A 22492-nucleotide genomic window follows, 5' to 3' on the forward strand; every position below is an offset into this window, starting at 1 on the left:
ATGCTGAGCCCCTGGAATGAGCCACCAGCAGGAGAGGGTGGCCAGCAGTGCCCCCGGTAGAATATGAGAGGGGTGGGCAGGCAGCCCAGGCTGGCTTAAAAGCATGCTCATGAATTGCTACTCGGTTTCTCAGGCTCGCCGTTCTGATGGCAGCCGCTGCCTGCCCACAAGCTGGTCTCTCTCGGCCGCAGGCCCCAATCCGGCTTAGAAGAAAGAACATCCAGGTTCAAGTGTGACCTTCACACATCTGTCACTGGCTAGCTGGGTTACCCTGGGCAAGTTGCTCAACCTCTCTGAGCTGAGTGGGATTCATAACACAAATTCACTTAGGAGTGAATGAGTGGAAAAGTGGCTTCATGGACTGCACAGCCTTGCATGGACAGGTAATAAGATCTGTCAGTTCCTACTGTCCTCATGTCTTGCTCCAGACCAAGGAAGTAGAGAAGACAGAAAAATGCGCAGGGCACCCTTTTCCTCTGGTGACATTTGTTTGTTTAACAGAGGGTGATGATGCACCCCAGGACACCCCGATGGTGTAAATATTTACCCTTGGAGAGCTCTAGTTGGACCTTGGTCCTGGAGCTGAGGAGAGGCCCTGGAGAATGGCCCCCAAGCCTAGAGACCTGAGCTGAGGGAGCGGGGAGAGAAGGTAGGAGAAAAGGAGAAGGGAAATTACTTTCCAGGCACCTGCTCTGTCAGCCCCGTCACAGGCCCCACAGCTCACATGCAGCCCAAAGTCCTGGGAGAGGGAGGTATTACGCTCCCATTCGACAGAAGAGGAAACTGATGCCCAGAGAGGGGCATCACCCAGCTGGGAACCCAGACCAGATGGATTCAGGGCCCCTGACCTCTCCATTTCCTGGGCAGCCCCCCGGTCAGGGCAGGAGAAGGAATGTGTTCTCAGAAGGGTGGGCTGGTGAGAACCAGGGCTGAGGAGGAGCAAGCATCAGAGGAGGTGGGGAGGGAGGCATCGGCAGGCACAGCCTGGGCCCGTTCCAGCCTTTTCTCCCACAGAGACCCCTGGAGACCCCATGCCAAGTGTCCCGTCTTTCTCTGACTCTGCCCATCCCCAAGGACCCCACCATCACTCGCTCTCTCCCTCCCTCTCTGTGTCTCTCTCTTCTTTCTGATTCTGTCTCTGTTGTCTGCTCTCCTTCCCCCTGTCTTTTGTCCCCATCTCTGTCCCTCTGTCTGTCTGTCTCTCTGTCCTCCTTTCTGAAAGGACAGCGCTGAGACACTATGGAGGTGACAGGGTTCAGTTCCTGGGCGCTGCTGGCCCCAGTTTCTGAGGCCGGAACCGAGGCCCGGGCACTGCGTGTGTGCGGGGAGGCTGGGCCGGGCCAGGCCAGGGGTCCTGCAGTGCATCTGGGGGTGACTGGACAGGCAGGCAGTGGTCTTCAGGGGGAGAAGGAGGAGGAGAAAGGAACCAGGGCCAGAGGGGCAGCCTCTTCCCCACAGAGAAGGAGCCCATTCACCCTCACTTCTGCCTCTGATGCAGTCTGTGTCTCAGCTGTTGCTCTGGACCTAAGCAACCCTCTTCCCTTCTCTGAGCCTCTGTTTCCTCACCGTGAAGTGTGGTTAGTAGCACATCCCTCTCGGGGCGGTGGAGGTGCTCAGGGAGATGACCCAGGAAGCCACGGCAGAACCACACGTGGAAAGCAGTCGGCACCCGGGAGGCCTTCCCCTCTCCCTCAGGGCCGGACTCAACGGGCACCTAAACATTTGCTGAATCAGAACAAGTTCCACGAGTGGCAGGACTATCTGAGAAATGTTCTATTTGCACAGGAGCTGGCCATGCCGGCACCACAACCCCAGAGAGAGGGTGAGTTATTCTCTCACACACACAGTCACACATGCACACACACCACACACATGGACACAAACACACACATGCACTTGCACCTAAACACATACACCCAAACATCCAAACACACACACAACAAACACACACACACAGAGCCAACCACAGACAGAAAGGTTGGTCTCTAGAAACACAGAGAAGGCAGATGAGGAGGCTGCTACTCCCGGAAGCTTCCACACGATGAGAGCTGGAGGAACTGTGAGTTATGGAAGGCTGGGCTGGGTTTCCGCGGGGTTTTCCATTTAACCCCAGGAGGCAAGTCTGGGTCTCATCCTTACTCGACCACAGAGGAAACCGAGGCCCTGTCACCCATCGTCACTCAGCAGGTAGTCACTGGCACCTGCCAAGTGTACCAGGTGTGTTCCAGGCTCCAGAACGTGGCACACGAGTGAGACCCAGCCCCCACCACAGGGACCTCACATCCTCCTGGGGAGACAGATGATGCGAGCACAAGATGAATCAGAGAGGGATACCAGCCACCAAGAAAGTCTAAAAGGGCAGCAGGAGCAAGGCCAGCGTGTGTGAGGGCACGTGGGGCTGTTTGTAGAGAGGCCTCTCCCGGGCCTTCCTGAACAGAGCCGGTAGCGGCAGGGAGAGCTGGAGAAAGAGGGGTCCAGGCGGAGGGTTGGCCTGGAGGTGCAGAGAGGAGGCTGTGGGCACTGGAGCGTTCCTGGGGAAGGGGATGGGGTGAAGTGTCGGGCCCAGGACCAGCTAACAGAGGCAGGCGCCAGGGTTCGAGCGTGATCAGAGTCTCATACACCGGTGTCCCACAGGGGCTGGAGGACAGGACCGGGGCAGGCAGGCTGGGAGAGAGCGGAAGCCAGGGGGTGAGGCTGCTGGGGAGGGGTGCAGGTCCCCAGGGAGCCAGCGCCACCCCGTTCGCCCTGCAGGATCAGGTGCCTGAAAGGGGATCTCGGGCAATCTACCCGGGAAGCTGAGGCGCCTCGAGTCCCTTAAGTGGCCTTGTCTATACACGGATCGGGAGAGCGGCCTCTCTCCTTACCGCCTCGGTTTCCCCTTCCACCTCCCCCCTCCTTCTCCCTAGAGAGAAGGGACTCATTCTTTTCACCCACTCAGCACAGCTGCCGACAACCCAGGCCACCGGGAGCCCCCCATGCCGCTGTGTGCCAAAGGCCTTTGCAGACTAGTTAACAAAGGTGGGGGCGCCGTATGAAGACAAGAAAACCCAGCCCCCCAGTTCCAGCAGCCCCAGCACAGAGAGAGATGAGGAGACCTGGAGACAGGACCCCAGTGACGCTTGCATGGGGCTTGTCACCGGCCAGAGAGGCGGGGGGAGCAGAGTAGTAGATGCCTGAGACCACCGGCCCACTGCAGCGGTTCTGGGGCACCTCCCTGCCCATTAGCACACCACTTGGCGTTGGCAGAAGTACCTGGCGAAGGGGCCGATTTTATTTGACTTTTGCAGGATAATTTCACCATACAGAGATCCACGAAGTTTGACTTAAATATTCCAGTTGCCATGGTAACTTCCACTGGTTCTCCCCATGTCATTCTCCATCTCCAACAGTGGTAGGAACTTTTTGCTTCAGTTGGGAACTTACAGTTGCCAAGGCAACCCTCTTAAAGCATCCTGAGGATGCAGGTGATCTGCAGGTGGTGGTGGGGGGGGAGACAGGCAGCTGACAAGTGTCAGCCCAAGATGGCTGAGGGATGGAGAGGAGGGGTCCAGGGCAACGGTGGGGTGAGGCAGGGACATTTGGGGTAGAACATGGGGATTGAGGGGGAATTTCAGTGTAAGAGAGGACAAGGGGCCTCCAAAAATGAACTCATTCACTCCTTCCCTCCCTTGGGTATAAGTCATTCATTCATTCACTCACCCACTAAGACATTCATTCATTCACTCACCTATACACTCAGCCCCTTGAAGGTCTATTGTGCTTTCTGGCTCTTGTCTTTCTGGAGGGCTGGGTGGCTGGGGGAATGGGCAAACCCCACCCCACACATGTACAGCCCACAGACCCAGAAAAGTGGGAGCAGAAAGAGGCGTGGAGTCAGAGAGACTCCTGACTCTCTTCGCATTTATAAATGGAACATAACAGTAGAACCTGTTTCTGAAGGCCTGGGAGCATCAAACAGCAGGTTCCATACCGACAAGGCTGTGAATGAAAAACTGCCCCCAGACACCCAGTTCTGGTCCCCACGATACCTGGAGCCTGATCTTCCCCCCCGAGGGCTGTGGCGCTGATTTGGATTTCCAGTGGAGGAGAAAGGGCTGATCTCAAGGATGGGGCCTTACATGGGGGAGGGTGGTGATGCAGATCTGGAAACTGGCCCAGGCGAGAGGCAAGGCTAGGAAGTTCTCCCCTGCTAGGCAGAGAGAGAGAGAGAGAGAGAGAGAGAGAGAGAGAGAGAGAGAGAGAGAGAGTCCTTCCTTCCCTGAGGTCTGCCCAGGAAACGTGGAGAGGGAGGGATGGAGGGCAGGTGGGAGAAAGGAGAGGAGGGAGGAAGAGATTGGGGTGTGACATTCACAGAGGGCCTTGGCTGGGGCTTTTGGGGAACTGTCTCATGAATCCCAAGGACCCACTTGTTGGGCAGTTTTCATTCTCCCTATTTTGCAGATGAGGAAACCGAGGCTGAAAGAGGTAGAATAAGGTCACCCAGAGAGTGAGCAGCTGATCCAGAATTCAACCGTGGGCCACGTTCTTTCCAAAAGTCCTCATTTAATTCTCACAGTGGGCCTGGGAGGTGGATTCTATTATCCCCAGCTGCCGATGAGAAAAACAAGCCTAAGAGAAGTTAGACAGTTCACCCAAGATCACACAGCACGGGAGGGAGAAAGCCTGTGCTCCCTCCCATCCCTGGCTCTGCCCAAACTCCTGGATCTGGGGACCAAATCTGCCTTTTTCAGTACACAGGTCACCGCTGGGAAGGGGGAAGGGAGTGGAACCAGCATACAGTTGTCGTTTGGGTTCTACCCCAGCCACCATCAGCCGGCTCTGCTGGGACCCAGGCCTGGCCACGGGTGGGGATGCAGGGTCAGGGACAGGGGCTTGAGCAGAGGCCCCTGAACTCCTCCAGGCACATGGGGAACAGAGGCAGGGCTGGGAGGTCAGACAGGCAGCTGGGCCAGGGCAGCCACGTTCCTGCTCCTCCACTGGATGCCACGTCCTCCAGGGAGCACAGAACGGCCCAGAAGCCCTTTAGAGCCACTATAGGGGGGAAGGGGTAGAAGGAACGCTCCCACCCACCCCTTCCAGAGGAGGAAACCACGTGCAGAAGCACTAAGTGATGGGTCCAAGGCTTGTGACGACTGTGCAGATGTGGGGTCAAACCAGGGCTCCCAGCACCATATGCAGGATTCCAGTGGGCCACAGAGGGGCCATTTCTAACTCTGAGCCCCTCTCCCCTTCTCCCTATGCTCCGCAGGAGAGCCCCTGGCTGCCAGCTCTTCTATCGCAGGTCCTGCTCCTGGGTCCTTCACTCTTCTTCAAGCGCACCTGGCCTTGTTCTCCAGGGACCATGTCTCTGCCACCAGGACCAGCTGTCCCCCAAATGGCTGCTCACACTCCACGCAGGACTTGGCTTAAACGTCCCCTCCCCAGAGAGGCCTTTTCTGACCATCTTATCTAAAATGGGCATTGTGGTGGCTTGGAGCAACGTACCCTACAAACAACACGTCCTTATTCTTAATCCATTACTGTGGGTGTGAACTCTATACAGAGGACCTCTCAGTGGGGTCATTTCAGTTAAGGTGTGGCCCAGGGGAATCAGGATGGGTCTTAATCCTATTACGGATGCCTCAAAGGGAAGGTCACCGAGAGAGACTCCACAGGGAGCTGCCAGAAATCAACAGAACATGGAAGAGAAAGGAGAAGAGGCTGCTACGTGCATTGCCATGCGACAGAAAAGTCTGAGGACACCAGCCCCAGAACTCCACAGTCTTTGGGGAGAGAACATTGTCCTGCTGACACCTCACTTTAGACTCAAAAACATGTGTCAATAAATTCCCGTTGTTTAAGCCAACCCACTGGATGGTGTTTGTTTTAGCCGCTAGGAAGCTAAAACAGGCTTCCCCTTTGCTTCAAAATAATTGACATGGAGGGAGGGGTTCAGGGGTGCAGCACTCATGATGGTGATGGGTCCTGTTGGGAATTGGATGGTGCCCCCCACCAAAGTCACGTTCAAGTCTTAATCCGCGTCCCTGTGGGTGTAAATAGGACCATTTGACGATGTTATCATTGGTTAGGGTGAAGCCAAACTGGGTAAGGGCAGATCTTGAGTATGACTGGATCTCATAAAGAAAGGAAATTCAGGTGCAGTGAGCAGAAGCCAGAAGTCAGAAGAAGCCAGTGAGGGGAGAGAGATGGCATGTGACAAGGGACCACCATCACCATATGCTCCGACCCCGGAGAAAGCGTAGCCTTGCCGAGATCTTGATTTCAGACTTCCAGCCTCGAAACCGTGATACAATAAACACTCGTTGTTTGAGCCAACCCATTGCAAGGTATTTGTCATAGCAGCTTGGGCAAACCAAGACAGGGACGTGGGAGTTCAGTTCCCTATCCTCTCCACCTTTCAATGTGTTGGTGATTTTTCATAACAAAATTTTTAAAAATAGTGAAAAACAGAAATCAACATTCCTTCCATTATTCTCTATGTCATTACCCAGTTTTATTTTTCTCCATCTGACATCATAGCATGTGCTTGTCTATTTGTAAGTTGCTCTGTGAAAGCAGAGTCCTTGTCTTACTCACATCTGTATCCTAAGGGTCAACCCCAGTGCCAGGCACACTGGTGTTCGATAAACATTTGTCACATCAAGGGATGAATCAATGCAACTACGGAGTTGAATATGTTCTAAAGAATAAAAGGTGTGGTTGTTCGAGGCTTTGGGCCTGGACCTGTTTTAATCATATGTATGGGAATTCAGAAAGGGTCCTACTTATTCTTCAGTCATTCAACAAACACTTAAGGACATCCCTCCTTGCCAAGTCCATGATGGCAATGAATGTGCCAGGCTGAGTCCATTGGGGTTTGTGCCAGGGGCTCTGGGTACCTCAGAAGGGCAGCTTTGCCCAGCCTTGGGCTTCAAAGCCACACATTGGCAGAAGTAGATGCTTGGTGAGTCTCCCAAGCATATGGCATTGTTGGTTCCAGTGCTTCTACCCTCCCTGTGTCATGTCTTTTTGTCCTGTAGCTTTGCAGTACCTTCTACTGAAGATAGAGCATATTTTCCCACCATGTTGATATTGGACTTGACCATGAGATTTGTTTTGGCAAATGGAGTGTGGGCACAAGCAAAAGCATCCCAGTTCTGAGCCTAGGCCGTAAGATGCACTGCAGGTTTCCACTGCTCCCTTGCCCATCTGTCATCCCCATGGGACAAGCATGTCCCAGGGAACCCACTGGTCCAAGGATGAGAGGCCCGTGGAGCAGCCCTGGAGCCAAGCCCAGTGGAGTCCGGCTAGATCTATTGATTCCCATGCAAACTGCAGACATGGGAGGCAGAATAAATGACTGTTGTTTTAAGCCACTGAGTTTTGGGGGTGTTTTGTTACACGGCATTATTGTAACAACAGATGACTGTTACACAGCACTTAACACATCCACTCGTTCTACCTGTTTAGCCATCGTTGTCATATTCTACACTAGACCACAAGCTCCATGAGGACAAGGACAATTGTCTTTCTCTTTCACTGCTGTATCCTCGGTGCCTTACTTGGGGTCTGGGGCATTGTAAACCTTCCAATACTCATTGAGCAGGTGAGTGAATGAATGAAATGTCTTGAAGGATCTTGTGCAGAAGAGTGACATGATCAGGTATGGTTTAGGAAGATCATTCTGATGGCTGTGAGAGGAAATGGCTGCAGAGTGGGGGCAGTAGGAAAGCAGCTGTCATGGGAGTGATATGGTGTCCAGGACTCTGGAATGGACACTTCACTGGAGAGGAGCGGACAGACTGGAGAAGGGCAGTGACAGAGCTATGGCTGCCCCCGTCCTGCCTCCGGGCAGCCTCTCCCCATCTCTTACATCATTAAATCCCCACAACCACCATATGAAGTGGGCACTTTGATAAGCCCCACTTTCTAGAGAGGAAACCGAGGCACAGAGGATCCATGACCGTCCCAGGTCACACAGCTGGTGAGAGGCAAGATCCAAACCCAGGCGGTCTGGCCCTGGAATTGCCCTGCCGAACCTGGTGCCACTGGAGCCTGGGTCTCAGTTTCCCATTTTGGAACAAACATCAGCAGGACCCCAGACGACAATGGCACTGAGGAAAACCCCCCGCCTGCCTGGGAGGTGGGCACGGCTCACCATGCAGCGGGTATCAGTGGGTTGGTGCGGGGAGGTGGGATCTGTGAAGGACCGAGGGGGACAGAGGGATGAGGAGGGGGCTGCTCCCGACCTCACAGCAGCTGCCCTTTCCCTCCCAGCCCCCTCACGCCCTCATTTCCTTATCCTTGCCCACCTCACCCTTCAAGGCTCGGTGGACTGCTAAGGACGCCGTGTAAACCACCCACACCCTTCCCCAGGGTGGAGACAAAGCTTTACTCTGGGGGGGAGATCCTCAGCGATCGAATCTCGGGCAAGACAAGTGGAGCAAATAGAGGAGGAAAGGGGAGTCCTGGCACAAGCAGTAAAAAACAAAACCTTTACCTAGAATTGTACTTTAAAAAATGGTTTCAACGGCCAGTTTTATATCTATTTTATCACAACAAATAAAAATACTCTTAAAAAATAAAGCTTCTACCCCAAACTCGTCTGGACCAGGAGCCCCCAGACCGGCTGGGGAGGAGGGCGTGTGGTAACACCCCCATCTGTTCCGCTCTTGGCAGTTTATGGAGAACTTTCCCACACAGCCCCGTGGTCAGCCCTCCCCGCGCCTCTGTGGAGAAAGGCCACCGTCGCCACTTGGAGGCAAGAAGACCGAGGCTGAGGTCAAGTGGCCCTGCAAGAGCACAGCCCTTGAAGGACCCGACTCGGATGGGCACCCAGCTCCTCCTGCTCCCCCTCTGAAATAGAGATAATTTCCGAGAGTGGGGACACAGGACAGACTGATGTCTGAGGGTGAGGGGGACGCACACAGGGGGCTGGGGACCTCCCCTCCCTCCAGGGGAGTCTGGGAACCCGTGGGAGGCTAGTGCCCTGAGAATGTGCCTCCCTGGAGGGAACCAGGATCTCTAGGACAAACCCGGCATTCAGAAAACTCGCAGAATTTGGGTTACGAAGATGCTGGGAGAGCTGAGGTGAGAGAGGGGTCAGGGAGGTCAGAGAGTGAGGCCAGCTCAGGTGGGGAACTGAGGAGAAGCTGGGGTGGGGGGATCTCTGTGGGCAGAGCCAGGGAAGCTTCCAGTACCTCACTTCTTTCTACCCCTCAGACCGCAGCCACCCCCTCCTCGAGGCTCCCCGGGCCTTCCTCCACACCCACTACAATACTAGTTGGTGACATTTTGCTTGGTGGTTTCCATGTCTGCATCACCCACTAGACTTTGAGCTGCCCTCTGAGTCACTCATTCATTCATTCATTCATTCACTCCTGCACACTTATTTTCCACTTACAGAGTTCCTGGCAGTCCTGAGAGCTGATACACGGAGCCGAGCGGGACAGACGAGATCTTACATTTTGGTGATGTGAGAGATGGCAGTAGGGCTGGGGGACGGGGCTTTTCTTCGGTCCCCACACCTGGACATTTGGCTTTCCCAGTGGGGAACCCAGGTGCTAGAACCTTCCAGCCCAGGGCTTGTTACAATGGCTCACCTCTGGGGAAGGACGGCAGGGGCTCCCCTCCCCACCAACAGCCAGACAGTCCTCCATTAGTGCCTTGTTCCTTTTGCTCAGACTTGCCTCCCTCTTAAATTCAGATATGCCCACCAAAGCGGAACACAGGAAGCCTCAGCCAGCAGTCACTGGCTTGTTTTTAATTGCTATTTGCCCCAGTGCCTACTATAGAACCTGGCACAAAGGAGGCACTTCACAGGTGTTTGTGGAATGGATACCGATTAATTAATTCAGGAAGCCAATATTTGAGTGTCTACTATGTACCAGGCACTGGGTTGAGCAATGGAGTCCACACAGACCAGATAAACCAGATCAGCCGGACGGCTGTCACTGGCCTCAAAGAGGAGGGCCTGGGGTGGACGACAGGCACAGAACTGAGAGTTGCGATACAACGTGACAAAAAGGACCCGGATCTGTGCAGTCCCTCCAATTTTCTGATTTTCAGGCATCACTAAAAGGATCTGATGACTTGATTTGGACTAAGTGCTAAAAAAAAAAAGTTTTTTCAGAATATAGTCTAATGCATCTTCTAACACAGCATGACATTTTCCCTCAAAGCTCCAGCAAGCCCACCAGGATCGTGTAACACATCAGGGTCACGTAGGGGGCAGCTGCTTTCAGGTGTGGCCTCCTGCGAGGTCACTCCTTCCCGTTCCACAGGGAGACCGCTGAGGCTCACACCACTAGGAAAGGCAGAGTCTGTGTACTTTCCATGACAGCCGGCTCCTGTTTCCCAAACAGCCTGGGGTCTGGCTATTCCCTCTTCCAGCACAGTGACGTGCCAAGCCGGGAGATGGGGCACCGCCCAGGAGACAACAGCTTCCCAGGAGCCCACCCAGCTCCTTCCACTTACATCTCACTGGCCAGGAGTAGGTCAGTGGCCACCCCGGCTGCAAAGGTGTGTTAACTGGGCCGCTCCTGACAAAATTTCTCCTGCCAGGACGAAGGGGAGAAGGGACGTGGGTGGGTGACTTTGCTGTCCCTGCCTCATATTTGATGAGGATAACAATGGCTATCAGTACCAACATCATCATCATCATCATCATCACCATTCCCTGGCTGTCCCCCAGGGCACCTCCCAGCCCCATGCCAGGAAGTTGGCCCCCACCCCAACAGACACAGGTCACCACTGGGGCTTCGTGCCAGGCTCTGGTTCACCCACGAGAGTTCCAGATGGGTCCAGATGTGGCTCCCAGCCCCAGCCCTGGGCGTCACCTTTGAGGTGGCACTGCCATGCCAGGGCAATTCTCCCTCATGCCAGGGCTCCTGGCGGATGCCCACTGCTCCCCTTCTGCCCCCTGGCAGCTCCTAGCAGCCTTCCTTCCCCGGTCTCAGGCCTCTCCCTTCCACAACACCCCCCACCCCCCCACACACACACGCACACAGGGGCCCAGTGAGCATGTGGTGAGGAATGGGCTGGGAAAGGGGCCAGTGCGGAGGGGCCTGGAAACCAGGCTCAGGGAGGGGCAGGCCAGGGGAATGGACCACTTGATCTGGTGGCAGGAAAGCCCAAGGGACATGATCGCTGCCCTTGAATGTTTCCAGGACGCCATCTGGAAGATGTGCCGGTGGCCTAAGGGGCAGGGCTGGGACCAGTGGTTGGAGTGAGCAGGGTTGAGCTCAGCCTGACAAGGACGGCCCCACACTCAGGATTCGCATCAGGGCCCCACACAGCAGAGGCTGACCATCGACCATCAGGCCTGTGCCCCGTGCTCTTTGTGTATTGTCATCTGTTTGTTCCTCACAACTCTACCAAGTAGGTGCTGCTGTCATCCCAATTCTACAGGTGAGGAAACTGAGGCACAGAGAGGTTGATCACCCATTAGGAAGGAGAGGGGATGGAATCTGAGCTGGAGCAGTGAGCATCCAGGCAATGTGTGTGTGTGTGTGTGTAGGGGCAGGGGGTGGGGAGGGGAGAAGCAGAGTGAAGAGGATGGAGGGAGCAAAGGAGAGGTTGAATGAGAAGAGCCTCAAAGCCCCTATGGCTTCAGAGGCTCATCAGGGAGGGCTTCCTGGAAGAGGTGCCCTTGAGCTGAACTCTGAAGGCTGGAAAGGATCTGTGTGTAGACAGGGAAGTAGAGTTGCAGAGGCCTGGAGGTGGGAATGTGGCATGGGGGTGAAGGTGAGCCCAGGAACCAAGGGACATGGCTACATTTGCTTAAAGGAGACCCAAAGCCACAGGCTGGTGTCCTCTGCCCATGTGCAGAGGGCCCTCCCCCTTCCCCTGCCGGCTGAGCGCAGCAGCATCTGGACTGGCTTCCTCCCTCTGGCCCTCCAGCCTCCCACCTCTCTGGTCCCTCACCAATCTGACCTCATCGAACCCTGATCAACTTGTCTCCTGAAGAGCCCACTGGGTGCTTCTCCAGCCTGCTTACCGAGTGCCCGCTTCTCAGGATTGTTTTCACTAACATCCAGTCTCGGTCTGCCAGGCTGCTGTGACAAACACCACACTGTGGGTTGACTGAAACAACAAGCATTTACCAGCTCACGGGTTCAGAGGCTACAACTCCAAAAGCAAGACATCGGCCAGGCGGTGCTGCCCCCCCACAGCTGCAGCGTTCTGGCACTGCTCCCCGCAGTCCGTGGGGTTCCTGGGCTTGCGTCTCTGCCTCCTCCACGTGGCGATCTGTCTCTCTCCTTGCGCCATCTCTCCCAGTTTCCACTGACTTCCAGCCTCTTTCCGCGTGGCCTTCTCTGATGCAGTGTGTGCAGATTTCTTCTGCTTATAAAGGACTCCAGTCACACGGGGGAAGGCCCACCCTGCTGCAGCTGGGCCACACGTTAACTCCAAAGGACACCTGCCAAAGGCCCTCTTCACAAATGGGGTCACAGCCACAGGAATGCAGAGAAAGATTAAGAGCTTGTCTTTTGAGGGAATACATGATTCAATCTACCACACATCCTTTATCACAGGGCCTGCCAAAGGTCTTTGAAAGTCTGAATATTGTGGTTTGTGGTGTGATGTTAGGGGAAGTACTAAGACCCTAGACTGCCTCGGTGTATGAAGGCAGTGATACAAAAATGATGTCTGTGTGTGAGCTAGGGCTGGAAAGAAATGTGAGAAATTGACAGTGGGCTGCTTGAGGAAACGTGGGGTTCTAGGTTTTTCTTTCTTCCTTTTTTCTGATTGAACATTTCCGTGTTGCTCTGCAATGACTGCATAAGGAAGGCAGGTGCCACAATGTACCCAGCATTCCACTCTGCTCCCAGCACCAGGCAAAGCACTCAGGTTATTTGGTTGTACCCACTCAGCGATCCTGTAAGTTACTGTCATCCCCATGTTTCAGATGAGGAAAACGGGGTTCAGAGATGTTTTTAAAAACTGTGTCCAAGTTCACCTAGTTAGTAAGTGGCAGAGGCGGAATTTGAACGGAAGACTTCCAATTCCAAATTTACCGTTCTTCCCTTAAAAAGAGAGAGGGAGTTGAGAGGGAGGAGGCAGGGATGTTGGGAGGGAGAGAGGGAGGGTGAAAGGAAGAAAATAATATAAATATGACTCACTGGTTTGTCCCAGGCACACACAGCATTTAATATTTGTTGGTTGGATGGATCGATGGATGCATGGATTGACTGATGGGTGCATGGATCCATGGATCAATGGATGGCAAGTGGTGGTTTCCAGGCTAAGAGCAGGGTGCTATCTGTGTGAGAGGCAGAGAAGGGGATGCCTGTGAGACGATGGCCCTTGACTGGGTCCCTCTGTTTGGAGGGTCCCAAGCCTTTCCTTGCCCTTGTTCCAGAGGTGGGGAATCGGGAGACAAGAGGGTGGAAAGAGGACAAGTGGAGAATTACCACTAACTTGCTATGAATCCTTGGACAAGTCACTCCTGCCCTGGGCCTCAGTTTCCCTGTCTGTAATTTGGGGGGACAGGACTGGATCAACAGTTCCCAACCTGGCTGGTATCAGAATCCCGTGAGAAGCTTGTGGAAATGCAGGTGCCAGTAGATACTGGACCAGCATCTATTTTTAACAAGCTGCCCAGGTGATTCTCACAGCAGGCCAGATTTGAAGATAAGGGACTCAAAAGGCCCCTGAGGGCCGAGTGGTGACCTTCTCTGACCCATGGCCAGGTGGAGCCCTTCCTGTAACCCTCCCTCTTAATTTCTCTTCTTCTCTCCTTCTGATGTTCAGGACTCTTGCTGGTTACAGTCAGAAACCCAACCCACACTAAGCTGGAAGGGAATTTATTTGCTCACATACTGGAAGTCCAGAAGTGGGGCTGCCTGCAGGCCCAGCTGGATCCAGGGGTTCAAACAGTCTCAAGGCTCTGTCACTCCATCTCTCAGCTCTGTTCCCCTCAGTGTGTTGGTTTCATTCTCAAGTATTCTCTCTCTCCACGTGGCATGATGATGACAATGAAAGGGAGAGAGCCTCTCTCTTTTGGTATTCATGTATCAAATCTCAGGGAAGACTCTGATTGGCCCTGCCAGAGTCACATGCCCTCCGTGAGCCAATTCCTACGCCAGGAGATGAGACACTCTGATTGGCCAGGTGGGGTCATGTGACTCTTGGAAGGCCTGCTGAGCAGGAAATCACTGTGTCCCCTGCATTCCGTGTTCCCAGGCTTAGGGCCCTGGACTACTCCCAGCATGAGAGACTTCATGGGGTGGTGGTGGGGTGGACAGCACAGGTATCAGGTGACACTCTCATTAGTCATCACCTGGTTGGAGGCTGCGGAGGCAGCTGTCCTGGTGGATCCGAGCTGACTGTCCCCCACATCTTCTCGGGCGCCTCCCCCTCTGGCTGCCCTCAGTGTCCTCATCTGAAAAAGGAGGGCAAGGCTGGGGTTTCTAGAGTCCTATCTTCTGACACGACAGCCCGCCCTCACCCCACAACCCAAAAGCCCTTCTGTAATTTCACCACGGTGGCCTTCAGGGATGGGGTCGTGGCCTGGAAAGGCCTGTGCTCTGTTCACCCAGATTTGGAACTGGAACTGGGGCTGGGCAGAGCCAAGCAAAGGGAACTGTGAGTCAGACTTGAGGGAGAGAGAGAGAGAGTCTGGAGCCAGAGGGATGGCCTTGGACCAGGTCCCCCTGAGACATGCCTGGTGGGATGGAGGGGTGGCAGAGACTAGTAAGAACCGGGGCCTCGGGGAGAAAATGTGGAACTGTGGTTTTGGGCTCAGTGGCAACCCTCTCACCATCACCCCCCATTTTCCAGAGTCACAAATGAGAGAGAGTTTATGTGGAAACTGAGGAAGAGGGTGAATTCCACATCTGGACTGTTGTTATACGTCACAGAGAGCCGCAGGAGATGGTGGGAAGATCCGGAAGTTGGGTTAAGTCAGAGGAAACAGGAGCCTTAAAAAATCCAGATTCCTTTGGGTGGGGAGGCTGTTGAGGCCAATCTCAGGATTTGAAAGGGCAAGGGGTGGGGTGGGGGACCAGTCAGCACTGAGGTTGCACACACACGAGACATTTTCCCTCCATTTTGGAAAGCCCAGCAAAAAATATCATCCCATTTTCATTGTCAAGGGGACAGAGGCCTGGGAGGTCACCCAGAGGGCTGACAGCTCAGGTGGGCCGAGAACCCAGGGGTCCCCCCTCCAGGAAAGAGGCGGCAATCTGGTGGAGAGTCGCTCGCTCTGGCTGCCCCTCCCACCCAGGGACATGTCCAGCTCAGACCTGCTGAGCCCGGACGTCAGGGGACAGGCCCGTAGGTCAGAGGCTACAGCAGGAGGGCCAGGGGACAAAGCCACCACTGTGTGGACCAAGTTCCAAAATAAGCCTGACTCACGGAGAGTCTGGTCACCATGGCAATGGGAAAGTTGCTCTGCAGAAGCTTCCTTGCTAAAAGGCCTCCTTCCCCTTCCTGCCCGGCAGAATCAGGGCTCCCCGCTGCGGCCAGGCCCCAGGGCAGGCACCCCCACACCCGTCATCCCAGCAGGCTCCACGGCAGTCCTGTGAGGCAGCCACTGCCTTCATCCATTTGCAAAGGAGAACCCGGGACCCCAGAGAGAAGGTCCTAGCCCAAGGCCACCCAACCTGGATCTATCTCCAGGTCCAGCAACGAATGGGAAATAGGAGGCCTGGATCCAAACTCCCAGCTCCTTCCCTGTCTCCCGGCCTCCCAGGCTCCTCATTTCTTCTGAGCCTCAGTTTCCCCCTCCCCACCTGAAGCATTCCCAGAGATGAGGGAGATTCCATGTCCCTCCCAGGGTGGTAGGGGTGAACAAAATCACCCAGAAGCAGGGACTCAGGGGGTCCTGGAATAATCTCCCACCTGCTGACTTAATTTTGGCAATGCCCCCTGTCTGGGATGAATTCACAGTTCTTCCCGGAGGTGGAGGTGATGTCCAACAGATGGTGAGAGTTCCCATACTTTCTCACCCCCCTTCTCCTGGGACAGGCTCTGCCCCCCGACCACAGGGCCAGGCAGTGACCCAGGCCTGACCAATCACCCATCAGATCCCATCTCCTAGCAACTGTGATTAGTCCCATAGATAAGGACTGACCCAAGTAGAGCCAATCAGAGTGCTCCCCTGGGACTGAGATCTTAACATTGAGAGAAAGAAGCTCTTGCTTTCCAGAGGTCTCCTAAGACCCCACCTGGAATCCGATAGGGTCAGTGATGGAGAACAGAACCCAGTCTGGCTTATTTAAGCAAAAAGAGGTGGAGTTTTTGCTGTTTTCGTTTGAGAGGCTGTTACTGTGTGCTGTTGGTAGCATATTAAGGAACCAGTGCCAAAGGCACACTGCAGAACCGGGCCGCCATCGGAGCTGCGGCTCTTCTCCCATCAGGGTGCCGTGGAATCAGGTAGCCACCACTGTAGCCGCCGGCCTCAGAGTGGCACGCACCCTGCCACAAGCCACACAGCAAAAGGGATGCTTTGTGCCCTTTCTCCAGCCACGAAACTCAGCTCCAACTTCTAGTCTTGTGCAAGTGCATCTGATGGCACGTGTATGTTCGGTCTGGAAAGCTAGCTGCAAGGCAGTCTGGAAACATAGTGGTAAAGCGTCCCAGCATCCGCAGCACAGGCAGGTTTGCCACGTGGAGGGAGTGGCAGTGCCGGTGGCTGTCATCCCAGACAACAAGCACCATTTTCCGTGCTGACTCCGCAGCTGGAGTCAGGGGCCTGGCCTGGGCTCTCCTGTCCCTTCACTCCGTGCCCCCCAACACACTCTCTCTCACTGGGGGGCCTCAGTCCCCTCATTTGTCCTCTGGGCAGAAGTACAGCATTGCACACATGCCAACACCGTGACAGCATGGTGCAGTGATTCGGAGCTGTATGTACCCCAGAAAAACAGGTTCATAAAGCTAACCCATTCCTGTGGGTGTGAGCCCATCATAGGGGGGACCTCTGATGAGGTGACTTCAGTTAAAGTGTAGCCCACCTCACCCACCTATTACTGCAGTCCTTGCAGACGGAGCAGCTAGAAGCCGAACAGCAGTGGAACCCAGAGAGAAGAGATGTGCCCAGCCACGAGACAAACTAAGGACCAAGGAGAAAGCATCGCCTTGACAACAACTTGATTTGGACTTTCTTTTAGCCTCAAAACTGTAAGCTAATAAATTCCCATCGTTTAAATCAACCCATCTCATGGAATTTGCTGGAGCAGTCCAGGGAGCGAAACCCACGGCAACCACTTAGATGAGGGCCTTCACCTCCCGGGGCAGCCATAACCACGCGCCACACACCAGGGGCTCAAAACAGCAGGAGTCCTAGAGGCCAGATGTTTGAAATCAGGGAGTCACGGAGCCACACTCCCTCTGGTGGCTTGAGGGGGGGCCCTTCCTTGCTTCTTCCTGGCTTCTGTGGTTGCAGACATTCCTTGGCATCCTTGGCTTGTCACTGCGTCACTCCGTTTTTAGCCTGTTTTCACACGGCCTTCTTCCTTCTCTGTGTGTCCTGAGCCTCCCCATGGCCTTCTCATAAGGACACCAGCCACTGGATTTAGGGCCCATCCTTATCTGGAGTGACATCTTGATGACATCTTCAAAGATGACCTCATTTCCAAATAAGGCCCCATTCCCAGGTACCTGGGGTTAGGAGTGCAACATATCTCTTGGGGGCCACAATTCAACTCACAGCAATTAGACTTTCCCAATGAAATAGGAGTCCCCAAAGCTCCCAAAAGGCTGCACAGTGTCATGCGAGGAGCACTGGACTAAGAGCCGAGAGGTCTGGGTTCTGGCACCAGCTCAACCTCTGAGTGCTGTGTGTCTGTGAGCAAGTCACATGCCCTCTTTGGGCCTCAGTTTTCCCACCTGTAACACAAGGATTGTGCTCTGACGTGGCCCAGGTCCTCTCGGGCTCCAATGGTCATGGTCTCCCATCATGCAGTTCCTCCTATCACACAAAGGGGATCAAGGGTGAATGAATGGAGGCCACCTGGGGGCTTGGGCTGGGTGCCCCCCCACCTGCCCCCAGAGGCACCTGCCCACAGCAGCCCTTTCCCTCCCTGCTCTCCCTTGGCCTCTCTTCTTGGTGCCTGCTCCCCTGCTCCCCTATCCTACCTGCCATATCTATTCCCACAGCCCAGGCAGCCTCTGCACCATGCCATCCACACCTCTCTGGACCCACACCCTCCCAGAGCCCGCCGAGTCTGAGGCTGGGCAGAGCTGGGTGGAGGGAGGCTGTGCAGATGGCTCGGACCAGGGCTGGGCAGGGACTAGCTGGTGGCCAGGAATTGTTCCCTTGATGCCAGAGGTCGGTGATGGAGGCATCTCGGGCAGCTGCTCTCAGATGCTCCCCCCTACCTTGGGTGCTCCCCTACCACCGCCACCCCCAGCCCCCGGCTCTGCTAAGGCGTGCGCTCTATGTGGGAGCTGCAAACAGAACTGTCAAGGCATCATTCTGACTCCCAGGTTGGGGGGGCTTATATAACCAGAGCCTGTCACCTCCACCCCCAGCCAGCCCCCTTGGCTCCATCTCAAAGCACCAGGCCACCCCAGTACCCCCAGGACAAAGTCCCTGACCTGACACCAGGACTTCTTGGGGTCCCTTCCTCTCTGCAGAGCCCAGAGTGCTTGTACTCTCTCACCAGGTGGTTGACACGCCACTGACACTATTCTTTTCTGGGTCTTTGGATCCCAAGGCAAGAAGAAACATGCTTTGTTCTCTGTATCCCTAGTCCAGAAACATAGTGGATGTGCAGTAAATTTTGTTGAATAAATTTAAAATATTATTATTAATAATAGAAACAGTTATGTAATGTGTACCATGTGCCAGACACGGGTCTAAAAAGGCTACATATGTTAACGCATTCGAGCCTCACTGCGGGTAGCTGAGCTTGTACCTCGGCTTGCCAGGCCTGGGCCAGGGGACCTGATATCACCCCCTGGGGAGGGTAGTAGGTACGGGCGTGAGTGCCCTCTGCAGCCCCCCCGAGCCTGGGGAGCGAGGTCAAGGCAGCTCCCTTTTCCTCACCCAAAATGTCACGGGCAGGGGAGGCTTGCCGGAGGAAACCGCCTTTCTCCCAACCGCCCTTTCCTCACTTCCCTATCTTACCCACACACTCCCTTGTGCCAAGGCCACTCCTGCCACCGCCAGCGCGCATGCACCGTGGCCAGAACAACCCCCGCCCGCTGCAACGGCTCCTGCGTCCTCTCAGAACCAATCCTAGCCCCTCTCCCTTCAATATTGCCATTTTAGGCTACTTCACCTCCTTTCCAGCCCTGCCCTTCTTACCAGCCTATATAACCTGTGATCACCCCTGAATAAAGCCTCTTTGGCGCATACTCCTACTGGATGAAGAGTGTCTTGTCCTTATCGCCGCCCTCCACACCTTGCACGCCTCTCGCCGAGGACCCGGCCAAGTCCTCCGCCTCGCCCTCGCCTCCGGGAAAGAGCCCCCGCCGCCGGTACCCTTCAAGCAGCCCCGAGAGCTGAGGGCTCAGCTACCGGCCGCCCCTCCCCCCAGAAGCAGTAACCCCGACCACACCTCACGATAACCTTATGTTGCAGGGACTCTTATGATCCTCATGGCATGACTGGATGGATAGATGGATGGATGAATGAATAAATGAATGCCATATTCTTTCAGTGGAAGGCACGGACCCAAGAGAGAGCAGACCCACTGCCAGGCACAAAGCCCAAAAGGGTGTGAGGGTGTGTGATACACACCTCTTTTCATTATCAGAACAACCCCAGGGAGGTGTAAAGGGCAAAGATACTGTAACAATGCCTGTGTTCCTGATGTGTGTCTGTCAGGATGGGCGAGGTTAAGCCGTGTAACAAACAACCGCCAAGTCTCAGTGGCTTAAAACAACAAAGGTTTATTTCTCTTCGCAACCTGTCCATTGCAGGGGTGGGGGCAGGGCTCTGCTCCCATCTGTCCTATCTGAGAGACCCACCCGGAACTTCGCCAGTCGCCGCTCCAGAGGAGATGGAGTTGGAAAAAACATGGACTAGTTCTTAATGGCTCCTCTTTCATCAGCCACTGAGTCATGTGGCTAACTCAGGGGGCAGGACAGGCCCCCTCCACAGGCCCAGAAGTGGAGGAGAGCTAAAATTTGGTGAAAGGTGTTGGGTTAAGTGAATCATTTATTAAGTGTCTTCTCTGGGCTGAAGGCTGGGAAGAGATGCCAAACTCAGCAGAGCCCTCCCCTCCCCGAGCCCACCTGCTGACTGGGGAAAAAGATAAACGGAAAATTTCAATCCATGATTCCGGATTAGTGTTCTGACTGGAAAGGGGCACCTGGAGAGCAGAGAGGGCTTCCGAAGAAGATGTCCAAGCCGAGCACACCCCTCAAACCACACCTCCTGACATCAGGTCCGGGGCCTCTGCCCTCTCAGCGGAGAGGGGCCGGCTTGAGGCAGCCTTGGTGGACCCCCCAGTCCCAAGCCCTTGCAGGGGGACCTCATGGGGAAGGGGTCTCGCCCACAGCTTTCCCAACCTGCCCTTGACTTGGCACTCCCCCTTGCCCCCCTTAGGGGCACACTCCAGTGGGTTCTCCCCAGCAGCAGCTGGGCCTTTCTCCGCCCAGGACACCCAGGAGGGGGTGTGGAAAAGGCTGGTGGGCGTGAAACCAATGAAAACCCTCCAGCCCCCTCCTCCAGGCTGGGACAGCGAGACCAGCGGGAGCCTCGGGGCTGGGGGCTGGGAAGAGCGGGGTCCCTGGAGACCAGCCCACCTGGAAATCCTAATTCTAGGCTTGCATGTGTCAACATCTGCAGAGATCCAAGACACTGTAACTGAGGTCACCTCTCAGGAGGGAAGTTCAGTGGCAGGGGAGAAAGACACTGGTTCTTTGTCTCCTTTCATCCATGCAAAATTTTTGGAATAAAAATTCCTATGGGTCTAGCCTTCTAAGCCCCTCAGATTGCAAGACTGTAAAGTGTGATATCTTTCTAAGACTAAGATTGTGAGATTCTCAGAGGCAGTTGGCAAAGATCGCAGAGTCAGACGCCCCTAGTATGAAGCCCGGCTGCACGCTGGGCCTCAGTTTCCTTGCTTGTAATCAGAGATTACGATAGGCTTCCCCGGGAAGATTGCAAAGATAAAATGATCGAAGGCTAAGGTCTGGCCTTTGTCTAGAGCTGGCGGTGACTATCCAGAGCCGCGGAGGATCCTCCGGGCGGTGTGGGTTGCTGACTCCAAGACAGGAAGTTTCCGGCTTCCCAGGGCCAGGGGCTGGGAGGTCCCCGGGAGCCGCGGTAGGAGCGCGCCCAGCGGCGAGGGCGGCGGGTCCCACCCGGCCGGCAGCCGCCCGCTGCCCGGGGCTCTGGCGCCCCCTCGTGGCCACGGCCCTCCTCGCACCCCCGGAAGAGCAGGGGAGCCCGCTTGGACAGCAAAATCTCCGGATTGCTTGGGGTTGGGTGGGGGAGGAGGGTGGTGGGAACGACAGGGGACAAGGTAAGAGGCCCACTGGCTGCTTTGGGGCCAGCGCGGTGTGCCTTGCAAATGTGCGGAAGCAGCTGCCGCTCGCGGAGCCAGTGCCTGGCCCTCCCCTCTGCAGGAAGCGCTCTGCCCGCGCGACCTGGCTCCGCCTCCCCAGCCGCTCAGCCTGCACTAGCTCCACCTAGAACCCGGGGAAATGGAGGCCCAGGGAGGTAAAGAAACGGACTCCGGGTAAAGGGTCAGGAGGTGTGGGACGAGGACTGAAACTCGGGCCAGCCGCCCTTGCAACCCAAGCTCCTCACCATTCGCTGTACTTGTGAGGATCAGCAATTTTATTCCCATTTATCAAGCGCAGCGCCCATGATGGGGTGCTGTGCTGAGTGCTTTCCACACGTGTCATCTGACCCTGACCCCCGAGGTGGGCTTTATTTCCTCCACTTTAAAATAAGCCAGGTAAAGGGACTGTATCATGAGCAAATTCATCTGATCACTCTTTCCCCCTCTGGATTGTAAACTGGAGATGGGGGAACAGGGTGGCTCTACTGGTGGAAAAAGAAGTGAAAAGACCCACAGAAGCCAGGGTGGGTGGAGGCGGAGGAGGGGCTGATGCCAGGAGAGGCCCGAGCACCAGAAGGTGTAAAGGTGAATATGGAGAAAACCCAGCCTCCTCCGAGCAGCCCCTGGAGCCAAGCACTGGGTAGCTCTTAACGTGTATGGCCTTGACCAACCCTCACAGCCACCCCAGGCAGGAAGTACTGTTGTTACCTGCTTTTTACAGGTGAGAATTTGGAGGCTGAGATTAAGCAGCTTGCCCAGCGTGAGGCAGGCGAGTTGAGGGGAAAGGAAAGCTGAGAAGACGGGACAGAAGGGAGGTTGTAGCCACACCTGGATCAGCCTGTGAATCAAACCCCAGCTCAGCATGTCTCAATCCAGTCTCCAAGGCCTGCCTGGGTTGATCCTTTCTCTTGATTCCACTGAAACTCAGACCCCAGACCCACCGTCCCAGTCTGAGTACACTCCTCTCCTGGCCACCCAGCCTCCCATCAATGGTACCTCTCAGAAAGGGTGGGGCTGGTGAGAGGCTCCTCTCCTCCTCAGCCTTTGCA

This window comes from Choloepus didactylus, chromosome 8, assembly GCF_015220235.1.
Source record: "Choloepus didactylus isolate mChoDid1 chromosome 8, mChoDid1.pri, whole genome shotgun sequence".
Classification (NCBI taxonomy): domain Eukaryota; kingdom Metazoa; phylum Chordata; class Mammalia; order Pilosa; family Megalonychidae; genus Choloepus; species Choloepus didactylus.